Source organism: Chenopodium album, chromosome 3 (assembly GCF_948465745.1).
Source record: "Chenopodium album chromosome 3, dcCheAlbu1.1, whole genome shotgun sequence".
NCBI lineage: Eukaryota > Viridiplantae > Streptophyta > Magnoliopsida > Caryophyllales > Amaranthaceae > Chenopodium > Chenopodium album.
This window is the reverse complement of record NC_137836.1, coordinates 76,930,632-76,943,815: the sequence shown is the minus strand read 5'-3', so window position 1 is coordinate 76,943,815 and position 13,184 is coordinate 76,930,632. Positions and strand designations below refer to the sequence as shown.

Here is a 13,184-nt window from a genome sequence, read left to right as displayed (position 1 = left end):
TAGAAAACCAGCCTGAAAACAGCCCGCAAACAGCCCTCAAAACTGACCGAAAAGCCGCCTGAAATATGCACTAAAATGCTTCAAAAATGCACCCAAAAACACGATTGAAAACAGAGCAGAAACAACTTGAATATTGCTCAAAATCGACCAGAATGTCTCCTGAAAACCAGCCTGAAACCAGCCCGTAAACAACCCTCAAAACAGACCCAAAAGCCACCTAAACATTGCACCAAAATTGATCAAAAAACGTACCCAAAATCACGACTAAAAATAGAGTAGACCACGCTTGAAGCTGCTGCTGGAAAACTGCTGAAAATAGTCGCGCAACCTCTCAGGAAAAAGCCCCAGAACTGCCTGAATTTCGACGGAAAATTGCGTAGTTGTTGCTTGCTAAGAACCCAGAAAACGCCCTTTGCCTGAGACCTATCACTTCGCCGGAGAAGCAGCCGGAAAATTGACGTGGAAGCCGGTGATGAAGCCTAAAACTACCCAACCCTAGTCGCCCCAAACCAAGAGAATTTATTATTATTATTATTATTATTATTATTATTATTATTATTATTTATTATTGTTATTATTATTATTATTATTATTATTATTATTATTATTATTATTATTATTATTATTATTATTATTATTATTATTATTATTATTATTATTATTATTATTATTATTATTTGTTTATCATAAAAATTAACTAATTAAGTATTTGACCACTATCAGGATCTTTTACGAAAACGACTAGTTTGACAAAAGTATTTACCAAAACGGCTAATTATAATATTTAATTCCCAAACTAGCTAATTTATTAACTTGGAAGGAATTTTTCTGTTTCTTATTTCCTTTCAGCTTGATTCATTTTTTTTAAAAAAATTTGTTTTTTTGGTTTATTTTTATTTCCTTAAAGATTTTTGTAAGTTGGAAAATTTAAGCAATATACAAAACTACGAAGAATGTAAACAGTCGCAGACTCGCAGATCCCTAATTTTAATTAAAAAAATTAAATTAAAAGCCCTAATTTTTTATCTTGATCATATCAATCACAAAAATTTGGAATTTCAAGTATTATTGTTCTATCAAGATTACCCCAAATTTATACGACGATAAGGGATTTTAAGGTATTGTTCATCTTTTTCATGTCTATTAAATTAATTGTATACTCTTTGTTTATGTCGGCTAGTATGAATATTTTTTTTTGTTTAATGTGTATGATAAATCAAACTTACATATATTTATTTCTATCTTTATGTGTTAAAAAAAATAGTTGTATATTTTTTTCTTTTGTTGATTGGAAGTTTGGATCATTTTTTTTTGAGTGGTTTTTTTATGTTGTGTAACTTTTTTAAATATTTAGAATTGCTGCATATATATTATGTTGATTGTTATTGTTCAAATTAATAGGATATTTTAAACTATGGCATTAGAATTTTAATAAAACCAACATTAAAAAAAAATCTAATTCTTTTTAAATAAAACCAAATAAAAAAATAAAGTGAACCGAACGTGGTCAAAGGAATATAAAAAAAAAATATCCTTTCAAATCAATAACTTTAGCTAGTTTGGGAATTAAATTTTATAATTAGCCATTTTGGTAAATACTTTTGTTAAAATAGCCATATTGGCAAAAGATCCCCGCTAACAAGCATGACTATGAATCACTGGAAATTAAAAACCATAATTTGAAGCACCAAGTCCAACATGGATGACCGATGAGTATATATGGAAAAAAAAAATGTGACACAAGAGTTCGGTCACCTACTCGCCACTGTTTATAGTTTTTAGTTTTACGATTCTGTACGTGTAGGGTGTAGGAACTAAATTGATCACTTGCTACTCACCATTAAGGCATTACCTATACTTTCCCCTATTCTTGAAACCATATGTAATATAAAAGGAAGTGTTCTAGCTCCATTTTTATACATCAAAAACTCAAGGAAAAAAAAATGAAAACATGGATAGTAATGTTATTGTTTACTATTGTTATGGTGGTGAGCACTATTAGCTGCGCAGCCGCAGCCCGGATCCCAGATGAATTAAGCGTCGACGACAAGCGTGTTGCAAATACAAACATCTTGCTCCATTGTGCTGGTGCTGGTGCATTAGTGAATCATAATCTCGGTTGTGAACAACAATACGAAGAAATGTGATCCTGACAAGAAATATGATTGTTGTCCTCAAAAGAGATGCGCGCCTACTGGGTACTCGTTACTCATGTTTCAATGCATATGATGCCCAATAACTGGCGAGTCTTGTGGATTGAATGACCCATGCTGCGACGGCTACAAATGCACCGGCCCTTTGCGGGGTACCTGTCAACCTACTTACCCAAGTTAACTAATTACTCGTAGCTAGTATTAAGTGGATGTGAATGCACGGCAGTTTAAGTCATACTTCCTCTGTTCTTTTTTACTTGACCTGTTTCTTTTATCACGCTTGCCAATGTAAAACTTTAACGATCAATAATTTAAATTCTTCATAAGTAAAAATTATAAAAGTTTTATATTATGATAGTACTTAGCTTATTGAGACGAATCTAAAAAGATCATACATAAATATATTTTTTCTTACATTTTTTTCACAAAAGACGGTCAAAGGAGGGGTGGTGAATAGTGTAAAAGTCAAAGCGGGTCAAGTAATAAAGAACGGAGGAAGTATGTGTTATTGTGTTGTTTGTTTGTCTTTGTTTACATGTGTTTCATTCCTAAGTATGCTTTGCTTACTCTGTAGAATGTTTTAAGCTTGGATGTGCGTCACACCGCGACACCGCTCAGCTATGTTTGTCTTTCTAAATCTAATCTATAAATAAAAAAACACTTTTCAGAAGTATTCATCATAACTAAGGGCTTTTTTTTTTTCTTAACCAAGTGTTGGGCCAATTGTGATGGAGACTTAGCTTCATTAATTAAAATCATACGACATCTATAATTGACAATTAACAATATGTAATGAATGAAAATGAATTAATGATAAAAGAGATTTTTATTTTATTTTAGGTTTAAAAAATTCAATTGCCACATAAGCAAAATTAATGTATGAGATTTGAGATTTTTAATTATAGGAATATGTTAGCTATTAACAAGCTGTTAGCCGTATAGGAATATGTTAGTTGTCAACAAGCTGTTAGCTGTGAAGATATATATAGATAATTTAGGTAGGAGTGTTTGGTAGAGTAGCGGTTGACTAGTTGTTATATATAAAAATGAATATTTCTAACTTTTGATAAAAGGTACTTCCACCATTAAAAGCTACATCAACCACTACATTGCCAAACACTAATATTTTTTATTAAATAGTGGTTTGACCAAGTCAAACCACTAAAAGCTAATTAGGTAGGAGTGTTTGGTAGAGTAGCGGTTGACAAGTTGTTATATATAAAAATGACTATTTCTAACTTTTGATAAAAGGTACTTCCACCATTAAAAGTTACCTCAACCACTACATTGCCAAACATTAAATTTTTTTATTAAATAGTGGTTTGACCAAGTCAAACCACTAAAAGCTAACTTAAATCCACTCAAGCACTCTTAGGGTATGTTCGGCAAAATATAGCTGTGAGGGTAGCTGTAACTGTGGAGATAGCTGTGAGCTGTGTATGTAGCTGTTAGCTGTCAACAAGCTGTTAGCTGTGAAGATAAATAATTTAAATATGAGGTTTCGGTAAAGTAGCGGATGACTAGCTGTTACATATAAAAATCAACATTTTATTTTTAAAATTATAGATTAAATTTTCAACAGCTACCTCAAAAACTACATTTAATTTCAAAAGCTAATTTTCCCAACTTTTCGTAAACGCTACCTCCACCAATAAAAGCTACCCTAACCACTACTTTACCAAACACTCACAGTTTTTGTCAAGTAGTGATTTGACTAGGTCAAACCACTAAAAGCTACCTAAAAGCTACTCAAAAGCTAGCACCGAACACGCCATTAGATTCCTATATTAGAGTTCTTGGAGGTGTGAGTGTTATTAATTAAAATGGCGTTGTGATGATTACTAATAATTTTTAATTAATTAGTGAAGGAGCTTGGTTTTGTTTTATTTCCAAACTAATTTTTAAAGGGCTTCCAGGTCATTGTCTTTCATTTTCAACACCCATAATTTTTTCACAAGTATAAATTTGTGTACTCCGTATTATTTGGGTTTACACATCCTCTTTTCAGCAAAGGAAAAAAAAAGTTACGTGATGGAGGATGAACTACTAAAATAAGATTACACTCCATTTCGCCATGAAATTTGTAATACTTTTCATTCTAACAACATTCTTATAATTTGACCAATTTTACTAATACATCCTTCGTTCTCTTAAAATTTCGTATAAACTTGAAATATTGACCTCTCTTCTAATGCTCCCAAATATTGACCTCTCTTCTAATGCTCCCATGTTTCATCTCTTATTTTTTAAGCCAGTATTAATGTGACTATTAATTCAAGGCCATCTTTTAGGAACCTCTTAGACCTTATAACATGACTATTAATAATTACTTTATATCCTGTATGTGACTATCAACTTCAAATAATTTGATATAATATACTACCTCCGTTTCTTTTTAGTTGACATATATTCCTTTTTAGGAATTTTTTTTTAGTTGACATGTTTCCTTTTGGGGTAACTTTTATACCTTGTATTTACTTGCTACCCCACTTGCTTTTTCATTCTCTCTCACTCTCTCTCCCCTCCTTAATATATGTGTCTAAATCAAACGTGTCAACTAAATAGAAACGGAGAAAGTGTTTGACTATGCTTCAAACATTAATTAATTAGTTGCTATTTTAGTGCCTAAATAAATGTAAGCAACGTTAGTATTTGTTCTTAGACTAAGTCAGTAGTTAGTTGAGTTAGTGGAGTCAAGAGTGGACTATGTTTATCCACTTTATTTGTTAGTTGCTTAATTCTAGCTAGTTTAGTTTTTTGGTTTGTAAAGACTATATATTGGCCTAACTTCTTTCTCTTTGATTAACGAATGCAAGCAGTAGCTTTTGATATCAGTTTTGTTTATCTCCATTAATATTATTATATCACTTGAGTCTTAGTTTCAACAGAAAGTATATCTTTTACGGAGTATATTATTATATTATATCACTTAAACCCTTTATTATACATGACTACTAATTCCGAACACACATGAAAATTTTCATTAATCATATATACGCGTTGAGAAACATCAGGATCAAAGTATATATTACTCTTGTTGTACACACTTTCTAGAGAGTGTACATTGCTCTGGAATTTTATACGTACATCACATCATTCACGTGCATGAGTGCATAGCAACATAACAATGATTACTACTTCGTAATAAGATTAATATAGGAAGGTTCGGATGCGGAATACAAACAAATCAAAAAGTTACACTAAGACTAATTTGAAAGCAACATACAAGTACCAATGCTCTCTAGTTAATATCTAATAGTCAAAATATTGTTTCCAAACTACAATAATATTATACTATTCAATCAAGAAAATTATATTGAACCATATATAATAAGTTTACGTGGTTGAGAAAAAAGAATGTAATTTGTTTTATTAGAAAGAAGTTAAACAAATAAGTACACTACAATCATTATGCATGTCTAAATTGCAGGGTTATAAATAAAGGAGTCCCCCTCTTGCTATTTTCAGCAGTTTACAAATTGAAACAAAGAAAGTACACGTTACACAAAAATATATAATTATGGGGGATTTGAAATTAGTAAAAAGAATGGTGTTTCTAGTTGTGGTAGTAACTGTGGTGGTAAACACTTGTACTGCGGATGCCGCCGGTGCATTAGTTGCTGAGCCGCAACATGAACTGCTCCCAATTTCGAACATCTTGCTCGAATGGGCTAGAGGCGGGGTGGTGGATAATAATCTTAGTTGCATACCAATAGGCCGTGCTTGTGGTGTCTTTCAGAAAAAAGATTGTTGCAAAGGTACCGTATGCAAGATTGGCATCCTTCCCAGCCGTGTCATCGGTTTGTGCCACAAGTGCCCGGGCAAAGGGGATTTTTGCGGTCTCTTTCGCAAATGTTGTGAAAGTTACAGCTGCAATGGAATTTTTTATGGCCATTGCTCTTAGATATATGTGGTTCTAGATAACATATAATTGTACGTGTTCATTGCGACGTGTAGGCTATGCTATATTATTGTCCTGTCTTTGGTTTATATTGTGTTGTTTGCATTGTGCTATATTGTATAGGTAACTTATAAGAAAGCATACCACTTTCTGGCTAATTAAATTTACTTCTATATTGGGGAGGTTAACACGTAGCGAAATAAATATAAGGGATGGTATCAGGTATGATATGGTCTTCCTTCTTGTGTTATAGGGGTTGCATTACTACTAATTACTATAGGGGTTGTAACAAACTACCTTATACGACACTAAATGTTGTAAAAACCTACCTTTTGTCGGATTATTGCATTGAATAAGGGACGTTTAATTACCCATTTTTAATTATTTTTAATGTGAGTTTCTTTTTATTAATCTAAGCAGGTAATTAACTTGAAATAAGAGGTGACCAAGACATGTGTTGCAACATGCGTGATTGGAAAAAAAAAAAAAATCAAAACAACAACCAACCCATTCACGAAAGCCTAAGCTCCTCCTCCCAATTGCATCACCCAAACCCCTGTCGCATTTCAAAAATTAGGGGTGAATGTTCGGTTTGCAGTGTGGTTTATTGCACATATCGAAACAAAGCCATATAATTCCTTTTTGGATTTTTCAAACCACACTGCACTATATAATTTGCGGTCCGAATCAAAACCACACCGGCCGTTTCTAATTCGTTTTTTTTAAAAAAAAAAAAAAAAAATTTAAACAACACTATTTTTTGGGATAAGAGTTTTTAGCTTGACTTGAAACTTTATTTGGGTCTGACTCAACATAACTTGTTTTAGGCCTTATATAGTAGAGATGAAAATCAGATTCGGGCTACAATTTAGATATAGGCCTATATTTTGGTTTGTTTTCAGTTTTTGGTTTCTCAAATCCTAATACCGAAACAAAACCGCAAACTGCAATTTTTTAAATTTCTTAAACCGCACCAAATCATATTAACAAAAAAATCGAATTGCATTACTAATTCAATTTGGTTTGCGGTTCTGTTTGAAACCGAATTAGTTTCACCCCTACCAAAAACGTCCTACTCCCCGACCTATCCCTTAAAGGCCTAAACCACTCCCTCCCCCCCCCCCCCCCACCCTCCAAACTATACCCATAACAAATACCCATGCCACCAATATCGCCACCGATTCTTTCCACTTACCCATAAAACAACCCATAAACAAAACCCTTGCCCCCAAAACCGTCCCCCTCCCCTAACCCCCCAAACCACCCGTAACTCAAACCCTAACCTCTAAAATTGTCCCCCACCTTCCCTAACCCCTGAAACCACCCATAACTCAAACCCTGACTCGAAAATAATCTCCCATCCCTCCTCCAACCTCCAAAATCAACCAAAACCTGACCCCTTTACTTTTTATTTCCTCCCTATGTCGGAATATGCAATTTAAATGGGGTTAGGGGGTAGGTTTCCGAGGTGGTGAGAAGGGAGTGGGGGTCGAAAATGTGGTGTTGGGGAACATATAGGGTACGGCCACAAGTAGGGGTGTTAATGAGCCGAGCCTGCTCGTGAACTGTTCGATGCTCGGCTCGGTCAAAGCTTGGTCAAAGCTCGGCTCAAGCGGGCTCGACTCGAGTTCGGGTTCGGCTCGGTATCTTAACAAGCCAAGCATGAGTCATCCATGTCTCGGCTCGAAAGCTCGTGAACAAGCTCGAACCTTTTTTATATTAATAATTTACTTTATTATATTTTAAAAGCTAGAATTAAAAAATTAAAAAAAATTAAAAAAAAAAATAAAACATAAAAAACATTCAGACTTTTGGGGTAAATAACTAATATAATAATACTTGTACGTATTTTACGATTCTCACATTGGGCCTCATTCTCCATTAGACTACCCTCAAGGCCTCACTTCTCATAATCTCATTTTACCAACCCTAGCCGTTTGCCTCCCTCAATCTTTCACTCCATTTCGCTTGTCCTCCGAATCACCGATCCAGTCAAGCAGTGCCTCCGACCAAACTCCAATCATTATGTTTGTCTCACTCCTTCAGTTTGCGAGTGATAATAAAATCAAGCAAAGATGTGTCTTCATGTGTTCGGTTATGAAAAGCAAAATATATAATACATATGTTTTTGTTTATCTATTATTAATTTCCTACAAGTGTTTGTTTGGCTATGAGTTGATTACATTGTTTTCGTTTAATTTGTTGATTTTTTTTGGTTAATTTCTTGCCAAGACTTGAGTTGAGCTTGAGCTTGAGCCGAGCCTCATGTCGAGCTCGAGCTCGAGCCAAGCCCTCGTGAACATGTTTCGAGCTCGAGCCGAGCTTCATATCTCAGGCCCGACGAGCTTCGAGCTTGAGCCAAGCCTGGGCTAACCATTGTCGAGCTCGAGCCGAGCCTACAAAGGTTCGGTCTCGGCTCGACTCGTTAACACCCCTAGCCACAATTGATTTTTTTTTTTTTGAACCAATAATTAACATACAAAATGTGGCAAATAATTTGTTTTCAAAAAATATTTAACCTTTTTTTCAAGTCACTATTATTAATTGAGATTGAAGAAAGAAAACATACGTAAAAGTTGGGATTATTGCAAAATACATAAAAGGAAAATTATTAAAAGTAAAATCCATCAAAATTAGAATTATTAAAGTGAATTTTTCATTATTTTATGGTGGAGGAAGTAGCTTCCTTACTTTAATTGACTAGCGCCCCCCGACGGCAAGATAAGTAAAATTCGTGGTTATGTTCGGTTTTGTGATATTCGTGGTTGTGTTCGGGTTTTGCATTAGCAATGATACATGAATATACAAGGAGTAGTGATAAAGTTTCTACGGGGAAATATTTATAGAACAACAATTTTAAAAGTAAAAAAGTTATCTAGAATTTGTTAGAATATAAATATTTTTTAAAAACTATACTATTATTTTAGAATGCACTATGGGTTTTTTAATTGAGTAGCTCAATAATTTTCAAATATCTCCATCTTAAAATGATTATGATAATTAGGATGCACTATGGGTGTTTTACTGAGTAGCTCAATCATTTTCAAATTATTTTGCTCAATAATTATTTCACTCTTTTTTTTTTTTTTTTGAAAATTATAAGCTGCATTTGTTCTCCCAATCCATATCCCCCGGCTTCTTTACCTTTCCCATCTTTTCTCTATATTTCTCTCTTTCTTGCGGCCTCCTTATCTCTTTAATTTCTTCCCAGTCCCTCTCTGTGTCTCTAGGCCCTTTTATCTCTTATCGCTCTATCGCTTCTTCTTTTAACCCTTCTCACCCTCTTCTCTGGTCCTCTTTCTCTTTATTTCTTCCTCTTAGGCCCTCTCTCTTTTTCTTTCTCTTTTCTCTTAACTTCTCTCTCATGTCCTTTGTTTCTTTCACTCTCTCCTAGACCTCTTCTCTCGCGTCCTCCCTTTCTCTCTCTCTCAGCCCTCTTTATCTCTTTTTCGGTCCGCGTTCTCTCTCGACCCTTCTATTTCCCTACTCCTTCCCTCTTTCATCCTCTCCCCCTCCCCCATGCCCCCTTCTCTTCCCTTATCCTCTCTTCACATGCCCTTTCCTCTCTTAACTTGCTCTCTCTTTTTTCCAGCTCCTGTCTCTCTCACGGCCCTATTCTTTCTCCTTGCCCTTCTCTTTCCCAACTCCCCCCACTCTTTCTCTTTCTCTCTCGTATGTGATGAGTGTCATTTTGACATTTATTTTCTAGTCATGTTCACAGATTTTAGATTAACTGCTTTAAAATTTAATGTCTTTATTTATGTATTTTTTGATATTATGTGGCTTATTTCTCCTTTGCATTGTGTGTTTTATACATTATTAAGGTGATTTTGAAATATAAAAAGATGAACAAAATAAAGGGTTTCAATGTCTATGGAAAGAAGCATGGTATATGCAAACTAAAGGAAATATTACGCAAGAATCCAACGCATTCTACCTTAAGGTTGAATTCATTTTCTAAATATGTTATCAATCAGATTGACTTTGTAGACAAATTATCACATAGTATTGATTTTTTATCACATGAAATTGACAATTAATTGACCATCTCTCTCTTCCTCCCTCCCTCCTTTCCCTTCCTATCTTATGATTTTCAAAATTTATAATGTTAATCTTTATTTGCATTTCTGTCGTTCTCAATCATTCTCCTCTCTCTTTCCATGTTTTGTTACATTGTATCACTTAGGTTTTCCAAATTATAAAGTCTTTTTGAAAAATATTGTTTTCCTTTTCAAATTCTAAATTCTTTTCAAGAAGTGTTGTATATCTTTAATTTATTCGGTTAAATAGAATATTGTGGCTGCACATAACATTTTTAAAAGTGTATACTTAACTTGATACGTAAGTATGTAACGTTCATGCAAATGAAGGAGCATAGAAAAAAAAGTATGAGCTAGCAATCTAAAGTTCTCAGATACGTTAGAGCCATTACCGTCACGCACTCACGCTATCTCAACACGTAGTTGCAGTTTACATGGTGTGTCATAACCATTAGAATCAACGATCAAGTGTGGCCCCTTAAATTATAAAAAAGCTTTAAAGATACATTTGATATTTCTTAAGAACTAATAAAAAAGGTCATTATAAATATTTTACATCCTAGATTTTACTTTAGACAAGGCCTCTTAGTTGTGTTCTCTCACTAAGAGTTTTAAGAGACCATATTGCACTATTCCAAGTAAGGACATCTTCTGCAAAAAAAAAAAAAAAAAAAAAAAAAAAAAAAAAAAAAAACAAAAAAAAAAAAAGTATGGACGTTTACAAAGAATCCACGTTGACCTAAATAAAATTTTGGGCTTATTCCAAGCCAAAAAATTATCATTAATCCTGTAAAGAGATTTCAGTTAAAGTAGAAGTTAGATAAATAATTTTAAAGAAAACAAAAAAATTTAAATATAATTGGCCACCCAAACCCCAACCTCCCATGCTCCCACACACCCAAAGTCGCAACAATCAGCTACACCCAATTCTCAACCACACTGCCGCCATATGACCACTTTTGGATCAAAGTGCACAAATAAATTCATTTATTCCCTCAACATAGAAATCCAACAATACTAAATAAAACCCCAAATCCCATAATTCAAATTCAACAGACTAAACACCCAAAAAAACCTGAGAAATGGACTAAACATAAATAAACAAAGAAAGATACATGCCAAAGAATGAAAGGATACTGAAAATTGAAGGCATTGGAGGATTAAGGCAGTTTCCTGGAAGCAACAAAATCTATAAGAAAGCGGCGCTTAGAAGTAAACTTCGTAAGAAAGCAGGTCAGTAGACATTTAGCTTACCTCCCCCAGAGAGTTTCACAATGTCTTCTTCTCGTTAGGGAATTGGGTTGTTGTCATCATACTCAATCCACTTGCTTGGAAGCAACAAAATCTATAAGCATTGAAAAATCTAGAATGATACTTCGTATCAGAGATAGCTTAAACATATGTTTTTCCACCACTAACCATTATCTTGCTTCACCCAACCAACATAGTGCCCTGAATCAGCACGTCTACCCTTGTGAGTTAACACAGCAACTAAATCATAAACTCCAGTCAAGTGCATCTCCTTCTCAGATAAAATAGCTGCAAAGATAGATTAGCATACATTAAGCATGGTCTGATACCAACCTTTACAGTTAAAAAAAAAAAAAAAAAACATACAAAAATGTAATTTACAATATGAAGATATTGGATCTCCTATTAAAAAACTACTCTATTTACATACGGTTTGAAATTTTAAGAAAGTTTAGATTGATAGCTTGCCCACATTTTAACTTTATAACTAATGTGTAAATAAATGGAAGAAGAGAAGACGAAATAAATAAGAGAAGCCCAAACATTCATTTTAGCACCCCAACCAACTCAACACAACAACACCACATAGGCATCAAATGAGCAATAACAGCACGCTGCGATAGAACCAGGGTACGTAGCAGACCGCAGTAAATTCCAGAAGGCATAACTCCTAGCACACAACTCCAAATCGAGAAATTCTTGAGCCTAAATTGGATAACTTTTCGAGATCAAAAACATTGATGAAGGTACTATGAGCTAAAAACAACTTCAGGTCAATGATTTTTGGACGAACAGAACAGCAGTGACAGGGCAGCACCAAAATAACAGCGACAACAACATGAAACAACAACTACCCTCTATAGTCACTCATAACAGCAATATCTAACTTGACAACATAAATTTTGGCAGCAAACACCATATGCATATAGGCAAATTTAAAAAATAACAAGTAAGCTATTCATATTAAAGGTTAGATGAAAATTCAACCAATTAGAACAAGAAAGAGTATGGGAAGATGGAATTGTACCTGTAGATCAAGAATTCTGTTACAAATCAGATAATAATGCTATTAATTAGATAAAAAATCAACCTAAATAAATGATAAATCACTCAAATTCAACACCAAAAAAACCACCACACAATCGAAGAAGGCACTAAAATTCAACCCAAAAAACGGAAATACATAGAACAAATAAACCCTTAAAAAATCGAAAAAAAAACGAACAAATAAACCCAAAAAATCGAAAACAAATTGATCAAATAAACCCCATTGAAAACAAAACGATTAATCAGAAATACACCCACAAAGATTCAACCCAAAAAATTCAAAAACATATCGAAAATAACAGGAACATATATGCAAAAAATCCACGACAATCGAATAAGTAAAGCCCAAAAATTTGAAACTAAATTGAGAAAGAGAAATGAGATCGGACCTGATGAATATGACGAGATCGGAAAATCGAAGCACCCTCGTCGAAAGGATAATCGTTGGTCTTGAGTTGCAGAAGATTCTCTCTCTAGGTTTCTCTCTCCTTGTTTCCCCTAAATACTCTGACCCTTTTTCCTTCAGACAGAAGGGGAAGAAGGTGAGGAAGTCGGTGAGAGAGCAAGGCCAAGTAAGTCGGTGGGAAGAAGGGGCATAATTGGCAATTCAGTAAAGTTGGGGCAAGATGGCAAACAACTGGCAGCAAGGGAAAATTTGGCATTTCATTTAAATTAAGGGTATCTATGTAATAGCACCCAAAAGAACTATTCACCAGCTACAGTGAATTCTTTTGCATGTTTTATAATGGTTATAGATTTAGGATTCTAGTATTGTAAGTATTCTATTTATTT

The 13,184-nt window shown here is 34.0% G+C and overlaps 1 long non-coding RNA gene across 1 annotated transcript; it reads right to left on the bottom strand.

Annotated features, from left to right (window-relative positions):
• Positions 1 to 10,962: 10,962 nt before the first annotated feature.
• On the bottom strand, positions 10,963 to 12,946 carry LOC145617516 (uncharacterized). The gene is made up of 4 exons (XR_014107750.1): positions 12,782 to 12,946; positions 11,514 to 11,633; positions 11,349 to 11,439; positions 10,963 to 11,267 (listed from the first exon to the last, which is right to left on the bottom strand). It is a non-coding gene; the product is annotated as an uncharacterized LOC145617516 (long non-coding RNA).
• Between the last annotated feature and the right edge of the window lie 238 nt (positions 12,947 to 13,184).